The sequence below is a fragment of the Ictidomys tridecemlineatus genome, chromosome 6 (genome assembly GCF_052094955.1).
Source record: "Ictidomys tridecemlineatus isolate mIctTri1 chromosome 6, mIctTri1.hap1, whole genome shotgun sequence".
Lineage (NCBI taxonomy): Eukaryota > Metazoa > Chordata > Mammalia > Rodentia > Sciuridae > Ictidomys > Ictidomys tridecemlineatus.
The window spans coordinates 136,277,572-136,292,676 of record NC_135482.1 but is presented as its reverse complement, the minus strand read 5'-3'; the positions used below and the strand labels follow the sequence as shown (position 1 = coordinate 136,292,676).

General features: G+C 34.0%; 1 protein-coding gene across 11 annotated transcripts in view; it reads right to left on the bottom strand.

Annotated features, from left to right (window-relative positions):
- Klf12 (KLF transcription factor 12) overlaps positions 1–15,105 on the bottom strand; it is a 434,856-nt gene that overhangs the window by 393,850 nt on the left and 25,901 nt on the right. For 5 of the 11 annotated variants that reach the window (XM_078015797.1, XM_078015792.1, XM_078015787.1 and 2 more), the window contains exons 2-3: positions 7,826–7,960; positions 5,253–5,340 (exon numbers count right to left, since the gene is read on the bottom strand). The exons of 4 other annotated variants lie outside the window; for them this stretch is intronic. The gene's annotated coding sequence lies outside the window, so the exon portion shown is untranslated. The remainder of the gene's footprint in view (positions 1–5,252; positions 5,341–7,825; positions 7,961–15,105) is intronic. 2 more of the 11 variants (XM_078015789.1, XM_040281410.2) reach the window with 1 other exon arrangement.

Below are 15,105 nucleotides of genomic sequence, written 5' to 3'. Positions count from 1 at the left end.
AATAATTCCTAAGCCATTTTATTTAATAAGTGTATATTTGCAGTCATGAAGAAGTATTACAGAATTCATCTATAACAAATTAAAAATTCCAAAGATAACCTAAATATCTAGGTATCCAAGCATTTAAAATGAATTCTTGCTGACAAAGACATTACAAGGAAACTAACAACAGGTATATCTTATGAATATGGATGCAATAATTCTAAACAAAACACCTACAAACCACAATATATAAAATATATAAAAATAATTTTATGCCATGAACAAGTAGAATTTATCCTAAGTGTGCAACACTGATTTAATGTCTAAAAAAATAATTGATGTAATATACCATGGCAAAAGACAAAAACAACATCATATGATCATAACAAATGCACTAAAACCATTTAACAAAATTCATCACTATTTCTTGATTAAAAAAACACTTGATAAAAAAGTACAAAAGGAATAGAACATGATATGAGTATCTACATGAGCCCCACAACTAGCATCATATTAATGGCAAAAAAGATGATACAGTTTTCCCTCTAGAAATAGGAAGAAAACAAGATGTCTGCTCCCACTACTCTAGCATTATACTAGAGGTTTTAGCCAGGGTAATTAGACAAAAGAAAACGTATCTCAATTGGAAAGAAAAGGTAAAATGAATACTTCTGTTGAAGACACGATTCTGTATATAGAAATTCTAAGAAATGGAGTAAAAATAAAAATTAGAATAAGCTCAATAATTTGTCAGATACAAAAATCAATGCACAAAAGTCAATCCTAGTTCAACACACTTGCAATGAAAATCCAAAAACAAAATTAAGAAAATAACCACTTGCAATAGCATCAAAAATAATAAAATAATGAAGGTAAGATGTGCATGAATGAAATAACATCACACATTTTTGGACTGGAAGACTTAATACTATAAAATGAAAATATTCCCCCAAATGGATTTATAGATTCAATACAATTCCAATCAGAATCCCAAGTGACTTTTTGGTAGAAGCTGGAAAGCTGAGCTGGGGATCACTGTGTGTGCTACTGGTCCCAACTATTAGGGGAGGCTAAGGCAGAAGAATTACGTGAGCAACATGGAGGGACTCTGTCTCAAAAAAATAAAATAAAATAAAATAAAGAAAAGCAAGAAAGAAACTGGCAAGCTAATTCTAAATTTCATGGAATTGCAAGGGATCCAGAATAGTCAAAACTATCTTGAAAAGAAGAAAACAGGAAAGCTCATATTTCACAATTTCAGAACTTACCACAAGGCACTGATAAACAAGACAATGTCATACTAGCATAAATATATGTAACAATGGAATAGAAAAGAGTCTAGAAAAAAGCCCTTGTATAGGGTCAACAGATTTTTTTTAAAAGAGTACCAATGTTGTTGGATGCAAAAAGGAAAGAACTGTAGGGTTTTTGTTGTCGTTGCTGTTTGGTGCTGAGCACTACACCTCTGAGCTACCCCCCACCCCCAACCAAGAACAGTCTTAACAAACAGTGTTGTATAAAATGGATATCCATTTGCAAAAGAATGATTCTGAACCCTAAACTCAAACCATATATACAAATGATCTTAAAGTGAATTAAAAGCATTAATGTGAAAACTAAAATAATCAAGTTCCTGGAAGAAAACCAGGGGATGAATCTATATGACTTTGGATTTGGCAATGATTTCTAGATATGCAACCAAAATAGCAAGTAACAATAAAAATAATAATAATAAATGGATCTCTTACTGTCTCCATTATTTTGCCTCTTCCATAATGTCATATAACTGGAATTGGAGGGCTTGTAGACTTTTCAGAGTAGCTTTCTGCCTTAGAAATATGAATGCAAGTTGCCTTCATGCATTTTAGTGACTCGATAGCCTTTTATTTTTTTGCTCTAATATTTCATTGTCTAAATGCAATTTATTTATGCATTAACTTACTAAAGGACATTTTGGTTGTTTCTAAGCTGTGATAAATATGACTTCACAATTTGTAAATGTAAATGTAAAAAGATCAATGGTTGACAGGGATTAGTGGGGAGGGAGAAATGAATAAACAGAGCACAAAGTTTGTTTAGCGTAGTAAAAATACTCTGTATTATACTAATGGTGGACACATATCATTATAAATTTGTCCAAACCCATAGAAAGTACAACACCAAATGGGATTTCCTTAAAAAAAAAAAAAAAACTGTGTAAAAGGTACCACACCATCAAGAAAATGAAAAGACAACCTACAGAATCAGAAAATATTTCCAAATCATATATCTTATATAGGTCTAAACTCCAGAATACATAAAGAACTCCTAAGACTCAACAACGAAAAGATTCCAAAGAAAAAATGGGCAAAAGACTTAAATGGGTTATTTTTCCAAGTGCGTATATAAAGAAAAAAAAAAGGTATGCACATGAAAATATGATTAGTCATTAGGAAAATACAAGTCAAAACCACAATGAGATACCACTTCATACCCATGAGGATTGCTTTAAATAATAAAAAAAGAAAAACAATAAAATGAGTATTGACAAGGATATGGAGAAACACAATGAAAATGAAAATGGGCACCACGGTCAAAGCCAGATGGCTTCCCCAGGAAGATAAAGAGAATTACCACAGGACCCAGCAATTCTACTGCAAGGGACACACCCAAAATAACAACAACAAAAAAGAGGTATTCAATAAAACTGGTGCATACTAGTTCACAAGAGCATTATTCACAACACCAAAAGGTGGAAACAATCCAAATATCCATCAATACATGAAAGGATAAACAAAAAATTAGAGATAAAAGAAGCAAAAATATAAACTTGGAGACAACCATATTAAAATGACTATTTTTAAAGAAAGGTGAACAATATTTTCCTCTAGTGTATGGAATCGTGTCTCAAAGTTTCACCCAGAAGTTCATGCTCAAGTATTCTCCAGCTCAAATACCTTACCTGACCTCCAGTTTCATAATTCTAACAATGTTACCATGCATCCACTCAGAATAGCAGGGCATTAAAGGGTAAAGAAATTAAAATATAAAGCTCATAGATATGGGCAAAGCTAAGATTCTATTTAATGAAAAAGAATTTTGCAAACTCTAAGTAAACACAGTATGGTTATGATAATTTGGGAATAACTGGAAAGAATTAGACTAAGTTTTAAGGAACATTCCAAGACTAATGTTCTGATTCTAGGGTTTTCCAAAATACATAATCATAGGTTAAAAAGAAAACAGAGTTAAAAACTCTAAAAGTTATATAGGTATATGTTGACTCTCTATATATAATTTATAAGTAAATAATTTATAATTAAATTATATAGAGAGACTGTATGTACAGAGAGAATGAGTCTATAATCACTATACCATTGTAATCAATATACTATTATACTATTATAATCAATATACTATTATACTATTATCATCTCAGGTCAATTGTCTCATGAAAGTAAAATTAAGAAAAATAAAAACTAATATGAAAAGCATTACTTTGGTTTAAACAGCAATCAATCACTCTGATTTCAGCATGTTACTTACTAAACAATTTGAAAATCATTTCTTCCTTAGGTGAGGACTTTTTTCCCCAAAGACTTAAGAGTTCATTTAGGCAATGTAGTAGAAAACAATTTAAACATAGTAGGAAACAATTTAACTATATGACAACTGCACAATATTTTGGATATCAGCTAGTCAAATATGTATTTAAGAATTTAGATTAATGTAACTGTGATTATGTGGTTTTGATTATGTAATTTTAAAGATTTTTGTACACATCTTTTGTACACATGTGTACTATGCTCCTCCCCACAAATACACATACAAACACAGTAGAGGAAGTTTAATATCTTGTTCTTCCATCCAAATTAATTATACTTTGGAGCCTTGGCAGTTGAGAAAGCAATGGGCAATGGTTTTATAATAACAATTTGAAAACTTACATTTTTTGAGGTGTTCATCAATCTTATAGTTCTTAGCTTTTAAAAGTATATTCACGTGCATTTGTGGAGGGGAAGAAATTATCAACAATACAATGAGCTTCCCCAAACTCTGCAGTGCCCTGTGCATACATGCATCACTTACTAATTTGACTTCCTATCACCAAATAATGTATTCCATGGGGAAAGGGCTGACCAAGAAGCCCCAGATTGCAGCACAACGACTAGCACATAGGAACTTCTCAGTCAATGTTTTTCCCACAACCAGATAAACTTCTGACTCATTACTCATTAGCAAATATATTTCTGAAGCTACATGTTTTCTCTACAAAATACCTCATACAAGTATTCTATAATTATTCTGCTCACTGTATACAGTGCTATTTCTTTCACTTGTTTTACACTTAGTAGGGTCCAATTTTCATGGGAAAACTCAATTCTAATATGGATTTCTTTGAGATTTGATATAATAAAGTCTGCATATTATGAACTTTGATCATATATCCTCCAGACCAAGAGAATTCACATTTTTCAGGTAGAACAAAGACCAGTTCATTTCCTTTTTTTCTCATCCATGTCATTCTTGACATATGATTTAAAACCCCACATGGGATTTCAGGTTAGACATTTCAGAGGTTTTGACAATAAAACCACACTCAGTGAAACTTCAGTTTTCTTAAATCCTCAAGGAATACGTCATCTGAGATGGATGAATTTTTGTTACAGTGAACATTTTTAGTGCCATATTGTTATTGTAATTTTTAAGGGAAATGTTTATAAGCTGCAATACACAAGTGCAATTCCTTTCAAAAACTGCAGTGAATTCAAACAACTTAAAACTATTCTTGGTGACCTGGGTTGCCATTTTGAACACTGGTTACTCAGGGCAGCTCTCCCCAGCCTCATGGCTGATTGCAGAATGGCCCTGGGTGTGCTGGGTTCTGTTCAGGAATGTATTCTGATAACTTCCAGGACATGCAGTTCTACACACAAACACATACCCTGTATCTCTTATTGCTTCATGGAATCCTCTGAGGGAGGTAGCAGACTCCCCACCCCCACTGAGTCCTTCTTCCATCATCTCATGACCTACATGGTCTGGTCTGAAGAGGCTCAATTTTTATACATATCGTGGACAATTCCTTTCTGACATGTTTATTTGTTGGCAACAGAACAGAGGCTCTTTCTAAAGGTTTTCTTCTTCCCCTTTTAGTTATAAAACTCAGAAAGCTTATACCTGAATTGACATTGAAAGGTACCAAGTTCAAACAAGTCCAAAAGTTTCCCATAAAATGGACAAGAAGTGTTCATCATTGAACTCAAAGTTTTGCCTTAAGTTACATTTACCTTCCTTTGTACTCAGTGTCCAGTACTTCCACTGGCATTCAATACAGTGCTCAGAAAATCAAAGGGTGACCAACGAGACCACACACATCTGCAAAAAAAAAATAAGTCCCCTATTTCTCAAGAATCGAAAACAAAAGACAAGCACCAAAGATTACAGTCATAATGATCCTCAATACAAACCTCATATAATCACCTACTATGCAAGATGGATCCTAAATAAAATCTGGTAATTCAACATCCAATTATTTAACTTTATCTCTTCAGAGAAACCATTTTAATGGCAGAAATGAGGGCCTAAGGTTTCCTTTAGGCTTTCTCAAATCAATATTTATAAATCATGTTTCTGTTTCCCAGGAAATTAAGGAGGCAATACCTAGAGCAAGAAAACCTATCACTGTCATTTTCTATGTATCCTCAGTTCACACTGTTTATTAGGAGGTGGGGGGGCGGCCCTCCTAGAGGACTGGGGATATAGCTCAGTTGGTAGAGTGCTTACCTCACAAACACAAGGCCTTGGGTTCAATCCCCAGCACCCAAAAACAAAACAAAACAAACCCCCCTTGTATCATTGAAAATCATAATAAAACGAGACAGGAGACAAAATACCAATTCCTTAACCTGCCTCTTCTCCTAGGGCATGAAGGGAGAAAAAAATAAAATGAAGGCCTGCACAGAGAGCTCACAAAACTGGAAAGCCGTCTATGCTCAGTTTCAGTACGTGAAGGCCACAGCACACAGCATCATGAGACAGAGTTAGAAACCTGGACTCCTGAGAAACCTCAGGTCACATGTTTCTGAGTTCAAACTCCAGATCATTTACCCTCGGATGAGTTACTTCAACCCTCTGAGCCAGAGTTTCCACCTCTTAAAATTCATATTGTAGAAATATGGAGACGGTTTAAAAGTGAATATAAAACACCAACTTCAGGACTAATTTCATCACTATGTTCAAAGATGACATATACTCAAAGATGACTGGGAATAAATGACTTTATGAAAAGTATAAAGTAAAGGTTGTTTTTTTTTTTAAAGTTCTCATCTTCGAGGATTTTACAGAGACATGGCACTCTTAGAAGGTTCAAGGGAGCATCACTTGACAAACATCTGCAAACAATCTTTCAACTTGGAGAATTAATTATTTTACATTGAACATCTCTCCTGGAACCACATTATCTAAGCTTGCTACAACTTTCTTTTTATCAATAATCAAACATACAAAGAAAACCAAAGCCCTGGTCACATGATTAAGTTATACATGTGAATACAGAGTTTATTTAAATAGTTTTAAATTTTTTAAAACCTTATTATTAAATCACAAGTTATAAAACATCACAACCCTGGCCCCAAGATTCAAAAGATACATAATATACTGCCAAGATTTGCTGTGTAGCCAGACTCACATACTATGTTTCAACATTTTTAGCACATTTTAAAGTTTAAGTATTTTCCCAAACATTTTAACTGCACAGCATGCTTTAAAATATAAACATGTTATACATATATTCATGTCTTTATGATTTAAATATCTGCAATTGCAAAGCAATCTTTTTCTATGCAGCAACTCATTACTTTCCATACAACAGACCCCAACTCCACAAATTGCTTCTCGAAAAAAAAAATTTTTTAAATATTCTTTTGACTCACAGGAGCATCTACTAGCCTACCCCACAAATAATCCACATTCAACTTTCTATCCCTCCCCCTAAGAATACACACAATTTTTTAAAAGGACAACCAACCAGATAAATATATTTGTATAGGCTCAGGTTAATCTCCACTATCAAGTAGATATTTAGAAACTACAACTTCAATTCCTAAAAAGTGGCCCCTATATTATTCTCCTCTTCATTGAATTCCAGAAGTCTTGATTCCACCAATGTCACCAGCTCAGCCACAATGCTAAAGGTAATTAGTTTTTCTGTTTATCATACACAACTAATGCCGAACTCACTGCTTAGAATCTTGAGTTAGACATAAAGAGAGGACATTATTCTTATTAGAACACTCCAGGTAATCATTAAACCCCAGTATTGCTTACCTTGTGGAAAAGTCTAGAGTTATAAATTGCTGATGTAATCAAATAATAATAATAATTACTACCAGCACCAAACCCAAAAGCACTGAGCCCTTCGGTGTGAGTTTTGACACAGAGCCCAGAAAGTTAAATTCCTATCCAGGTTTCTGGTTCTACTGGATTCAAGCTCTGTGATCTACTGCAAGTTATTTTATATTTACCTACAAAAGAAAGAAAATTTCTAAAGCTTCTTCAAATCTCCATGCCTCTTTGAACCCTAGAGAGCTATATAATGAATGATGAATGGCTACTATCAAACCTCATAGATGCATTTTAATGCAGGGCAGAATGTGTATACCCCAGATATATAGTCAACACTATAAGAAAGAATCATATAAAGCTGACCTTAATAACCTTTGTTTTCAAGTTTTTATGCAAAGTCTTCATAATAGTCTTAATATTGTTTGGAAAACATTTTGCTAGCTAGTTTACATAGCATTAAACTATTATTAAGTAATTACATTTAAAATGTAAACAGGCCTGGTGCAGTGGCACATACCTGTAATCTCAGCTACTTGGGAGGTTGAGGCTGGAGGATCACAAGTTCAAGACCAGATTGGCTACCTCAAAATAAAATACAGAGGACTGGGGATGTAGCTTGGTGGTAGAGCATCCCTGCTTTCAATCCTCAGGACTGCAAAAACAAAGACAGGGTTAGGGTTGTGACTCGGTGGTAGAGTACTTGCCTGGGATGTGTGAAGCCCTGGGTTCGATCCTCAGTACCATACACAAAGATAAATAAATAAAATAAAGGTATTGTGTCCATCTACAATTTTTAATATTAAAAAAAACAAAAAAGAATGTAAATAAGTTTAAGCAAAAGAGTTCATATGAACACTGATATTCTTAAGTCCTAAAAGTATCAATATCTTATAAGTTTCATTAAACTGTGTTAACTTTCTGGACGGGAGAAAGGGCTATTTTATGACTCATTTTGCTCTCAGACACACATATCTAATTATCACTATAGAAATTATTTTAGAGAAATCACTTTGCCTCTATTCCCATAAGCATAAGAACCTTTCACAATACAAAACTTCACCCTGCTCAGAAAAATGACCTATCACCCTACAACCAAGAGAAGAAGGTTTTGTAAAATCATCAACTTAAAGTGCTGGTCTCAGATTCTGCTACTCTCAAGAGTTCCTCCTTTAGCTAGTCTTACATCTAGATGCATGCAATTACCTCAAATACCAAGTAGTCCATCCAGTAATCTTAAAGGTGACACCAGGCATGGGAGGTGCTAGGGCTGTACCTCCAAAACACCAAGTTCTCCCTATTCTGAAAAGCTCTCAATATCTAACTCAGCAGTTTCACCCAGTAGGTGTGGTTCTAAATGGGAGGAATCTATCCACCTGCTTCAGTTCTGTAGTTGTCCCACCAAGATGCCTCATTTAAAAAATACTGTTGATTTATGACAGTCATCATTATACAAAATACATGTATAAAGATGTGAATTTGGTGTTAACATACCTTATATACAAACAGAGAAATGATAAATTGTGGTATAAAGGTGTATTAAGAATTGTATGCAAAACAATAAGAGAGGTCATGTATAATGGCATAATTTGGTGTGAACATATTTCATATGCAGAGTTACGAAAAACTGTGCTGTGAATGGATAATTATGAATGTAAGGCACTCCACTATTGTCATGTATATAATTAATAAATAAATAAATAAATATAAACGTAAAAGTTTCCAATTATATATGTGTGTGTGTGTGTGTGTGTATTTTTTTTCCAATTAGCACTGAAGAGTTGAAAAGAATTATTCACATGCCCAAAATATCTATTTTGAGAATGAATTCCTTTGACCCTACAGTAAGTTTTCTTTGGTATTCTTCAAAAAATAATTTCTATTCTTTTTGTTCCTTGGAACAAAGGGTTATCATGGGAAAATAAAGATGCTTTATAGCAAGTTCCCATAGATCTAGCATCTGAGGAAGAATATATACCCCTCATCACTTCCATAACATCCTTCTATTATTTAGTGAGCATCTCTTTCTTTTCTCATGGAATCAGATTATCACCATTACCAAGTGTCATTTTCATATTGTCCTTTTCTACTGCTATTTCTATAAATATCAAAGCAAATGGTTGGTAGAAAATTTGTCAATAAGGATAAAGATTTCCATCTTTGATTTCTAAGACAATTCCTAAATATTCTTTAGTGAAGACTGAAGAAAGCAAATGTGATAAATGCAAACATTATTCTGCACTTTAATTTTCAACATTAATACATGCTTAATTCTAACACAACTTGAATAATTAGTTTGACTTTGAATATGATAAAAATTGATTCATGTATGCTATAATCAACTGATAAAAATAAAGAATATACATAGGCCAAAAAAATACTGTTGATTTAGACTAAAAGTAGGAAAACTATAACAGCACAATAGTTTTTAAAAAAATGCTACATGATTTTCACACAATAGTCCTGAATGGTATGCCCAGCAGCATCCACGGATTTGGTGCACCAAGGGAGAAAGAAGTTGGCACACATAGTATCGTGCTCACTGGCACCACACTCCCACGTACCTAGGGGCAGAGACAGCAGTAGGGAAGCAGACTGGCAATTGTCTATTGGGAACCAAGAACACAGGGGACAAGAGTTATAGGGAAAAGAGGTTGCAGTCAGAGAGGATAGCGAACAGATAGGCAAAATGAGGAAAACAAGTTTAAGTAAGTGAAAAATAAGCAGCAGACAGATAACAAAAGCTAGGCTTCTTGCTACTATAGCAGGTATTTACAGAATAAGAGAAGGCTAGAGGGAACCCTGAAGCATTAGATTGAAATTGGAATCTAGATATGAACTCATGTTTTTTAAAATATAAACATAGATATTTATGGGGAGGTGTAAAAAAATATATATTTTCTAGTTGTCCACTGAGAACATCAGTAAATGGAAGCACACAGAGTGCTCAGATGTAACTTCTAAATACCATTCTCCAACAAAAGGAACCAAGGTTACCTGGAGCAATCACTTACGTCAAGGATTGTTAAATTACCTCAAAATTTTATCACGGTACACTGTACAGTGACACTGTACAATTACAGGATACTATACACTTTCATCCAGATGTTAAAAAAATTCCAGAGCTCAAATAAAAATTGATGTTACTAAATAACAGTATTCTCTTAGTGGATCCTTTGGGGTTTTCATCATGTTGGTTAATTAAAACAATGATATGATTTAAAAACTTTGTGTGATCGAAGACGTTAAGTGCTAAAGATGTTAGGTGTTAGATGTCCAGGTGCTAAGAAATATCAACAGTGTATCATGAAAAAATGTCCATTCAAGGCATTATACATGGAAAACACCAAAGTGTTCCAGAAGCAAGGATACACTGGCTTCTGGAGGTCACTAACAGAGATCTCCCAAGTGGTTTAAGGATGCCCCAAGAGATTCTGAATAGCAAAATTCACATCTTCATTTGGAAGTATCTGGCTATATGATACTGCGCTATTTTTATCTGACTATATGATATTTTTGAGGAAAAATATAAATAACCAAACTAAGGAAACGTTTCATTTTCCTTGAAATGACCTCAATCCAAAAATATAACTTCCAAAGCACATGAATATGTACTCATGAGCCACACTCAATTACACCTAATTTCAAAAGGCTTCATCTACCATACCATCAAATAAAAGTATAAAGATTGTACATAATTCAGCATCACAACTTGCACAGTATCAGTTTACATAATGTTTCAGAATGAAAGAGGTTTCCTTGGAAGTATCTGGGGTTACCTGAAACCAAACAGTGTAACAGATTCCAAAAAGTAAATTTAGTATTAGAAAAGTGAGAACAATTTGCAAGTGGAACAACTGCCTCTCCAAAAATGGGTTACAAGGTTTATTTTATCCATTGTGAAAATACATACATACAGGTCTGGGACTGTGGCTCAGTGGTAGAGTGTTCCCTAGTATGAGTGAGGCATTGGGTTTGATCCTCATCTCAGCACTACATAAAAATTTTAAATAAGTAAAATAAAGGTATTGTGTCCATCTATAACTAAAAAAAAAAAACATTTAAGAAAAATACATACAACAAAGAGGAATGAAGGGAAGGGGAGCTGTTGAGGTGTGGTGAGATAGAGTGAGAATAGGAAAGACAGTAGAATGAATTGAACAGAACTTTCCTATGTTCACATATGAATACAGGACCAGCGTAACTCCACATCATGTACAACCACAAGAATGAGAAGTTATACTCCATGTAGTTATGATATGTCAAAATACATTCTACTGTCATGTATGTCTAAAAAGAATAAATAAAAATAAATATTTTTTAAAAATACACACAAACACACACATACAAAAATAGAGAAGCACATGTGGATAAGTAAATTTTCCAGATGAAGTATTCTGGGGGCTTGTGAGTCAACATACTTGGACATATTTTTAGTACATTATTTCACTGATTTGTATTCTTTGTTTCTGGACGGTTTTGAGTAGTGCATCATTATTCCTCTGTGGACAGGTAGAGGTATTCAGTGAGTGATTAAACACTTGCTCTGCATTATCCAGTAGTTATTCAACCATAACGGTATAGCCTGACATTTCTGCACATTCACATAAATTGAGATTCATGCAGATGCTTAAGGTACCAAAATATCTCAACTCATATATCCGCCACACCATTAAAGACTAAGTGGTATTTAATATACAGTTCCAGTCAATATGTTCAAAGTTTTGAATGATGAGAATACAACTTTCTTGGTCAAATCAGACATTATTTTTACCGTATTTATCTTTGGGGACCACATTTCTCTGATTCTTATTTCTGTAAATAGTATCACCATCTTCCTAGTCTCAGACTGAAAACAGAACACTTCTGATATCAATTTCAGGAGTCAATAATGCTTTATTGGGAAAACTTTTCTCTTATTTAATATATAAGTTCACAAATGCAGTGCTTGTAATTAAATCTGGCAACTTCAAAGTTCATTAGATTTATTTTATGATGCAACAGAATAGAAACAAAAAATAGAAGTGCAATAGAAAACAACAAACTGGTCACTGGAGATAAAAAATGCCCTGCACCTGAACTTGCCCTAGGCCCTCTTTCATGCCCTGCTACGCTGCACAATAGCAGTGTATGCTTTTCCTGTATAATTCTGAAATTTTTTCTTGAAGTCTGTTTTTTTTTTTTTTTATTTCAGACTACAAACTTCATAGTCCACAGTAGGTTAGATGACCAATATAATTGATCCATCCTCCGGAGCCAAGTAGAGCAAAATTCAATGACTATTTCACAGCTAATAAGAGAGAACTGTTCTTTCACGAAATAAAACAATGAGCTATGGTTTAGATCTGAAATGTCCCCCAAAAAGCTTCATGTATTGAAGGCTTGCTCCCCAGCTGATGGCACTATGGGGGGGTGGTGGAAAACTCAGGAGATAGGGCCTGCTTGGAGGAAGTAGCTCATTGGGAAGGGGTGAGACTTTAGAGTGTGTTATTCCCAGTCCCCCTACACTTCTGCTTCCTGGCAGCCATGAAGTGAGAAGATTTGCTCCAGCACATACTGCCCATCATGATATCCTCCCTCGCCAAAGTGATGGGGCTGACAGACTGACTATGGACTGAAATCTCAAAAACCATCAATCAAAATAAATCCTTCCTCCTGTAAGTTGATTTTCTTGGGTATTTTATCACAGCAACAAAAAGCTAATCAACACAAAAGGTATACTGGGTGACTACATTAATAAACTCTCTAAGTAAGTTGGAAATAATTACACAGCTCTGATGGTCTATAAGAAATGTCAGGAGATAAGCTAAGAAAATACTGACACATATAGCAGTTTCAAAATTCTAAAAATAGAAGTATTTTCTAGAAATATAACTACATGAGTTTATATCTCCAAAACAAAAGAGTTTTGTCCCTAACTATTCCTAGCTTGAATGTATGCTGTTGGCTTAATTTTTTAAAAAATTGTCAGTCTGATTCATGAGAGAAAATGGGAAGTAAAGTTACAGAAAAATAAAATCACATTGTTACTATATTTTGAAATAGTTGTCTAATCATAAGCATCATATAATATCCAGCAGAATAATTTTATATTACTGTCACCTCCCCTCTAATCCACAGGGGATAGGTTCAAAGACCCCAAGGGGATGCCTGCAACTGCAGATAGTACCAACCTCTAAATATACTATGATTTTTCCTATACAGACATGCCTATGATAAAGTTTAATTTATAAATTAGGCATGACAAAAGGCTGACAACAATAGCTACCAAATAGAACATAATAGGCTATAATAAAATTGCTAACCAGCAATTTGAAGCCATTAGTAAGTAATATAAAGGTTTCTTGAACGTGAGCAGCCCAAGACTGAGATAGAAGCAGGCAGATCTGATAACAGAGACCGCTACTCTAAAGGACTAAGAGAAGGGTAGCATATACAGTGTGGAAACATAAACAAAGGGATGATTCACATCCCATGCAAGACAGAGTGAGAGAGAGTGAAATTTTATCATGATACTAGCATACACCATTTAAAATATATTATTTCTATTTAACATTTGACTGAGGGTAACTGAAAACCTCAGAAGGTGAAATTATAGATAAAAGGGGACTACTATTTCATAGGTTGATCCATAAATTAAACAAACAAAATTGGGATAGCAAGTAAAGAACAGACTAAAAGGGGACTACTATTTCATAGGTTGATCCATAAATTAAACAAACAAACAAAATTGGGATAGCAAGTAAAGAGCAAAAGAAAGAGAAAGAGGGAAAAGGTCTTTGTTAAAAGAACTAAATTCACATAGAAATACACGGGACAAATTCCTGTGTGACCTCACCAAGTGTACAAGCAAGAGATAGTATTGCTGGGCTTCCCACCTGAACAGGTTAGCTAAATGGCTGCTGGAGGAGACCCAAAAGGATGAGATACTTGTTCAAAAACTCAATACTCACTAAAAATAAAAAGTAAAAATTAATACACACTGTGCCTAATTATATCCAAAGGAATAGAGGGAAGAAGGTTGTCATAAAGTGAGAAAAAGAAAAAAAAAGTGTCCTTCATGCCCTTTATAAGGGCAGATACTTGGGCCCAGCCACCAATTTCTCAGCATCCTTTCTTATAAAATTAAGATAGCTGCAAGATGGCACTATCTTGTCAGCTTTAAAAAGAAATGGTGTAAATGAATTTCACAGACTTGGCTTCCTCTGTATAGTTTGTACCACAATAAATGAGAATTTGAGACCAAAAAGCACTGCCTCTCTTGTGAAAGCAGGCAATAGTCAATTATATTTCATAATCACATTTGACACTTACTATGAAAGGCTTCTTCTATGCTTTACCTGTAGACAGGAAATGTTTGCAGAATCTTAAGCAGGTACCTATCCAAAATTATATGAGACTGTTTTGATAACACAAGTATTTCAACATGTGCCTATACCAATTTGTTTAACTGGATGTTTTAGACATTGAAAGCTAAATCAAATATTTAACAAAATATTTAATTTTCTAAAAAGTTCATGCATTATTTTAAATATTAACAAAAATTGTGACTCATATAATTTCCTACAAGAAATTGATATTGTCTAACATAATAAAACCAAAATCCATTTAGTGTACTTTATAACTAAATTCCCACTTCTTTTACTGGACATCGCATTTCAAGATATAATTTTTTTTGGGGGGGGGTGGGTGAGGATTGAACCCAGGGCCTTGTGCATGCTAGGCAAGCACTCCACCAACTGAACTATATCCCCAGCTCAAGATATAAACTTTTTTAAAAAATTTAAAATATTTATTTTA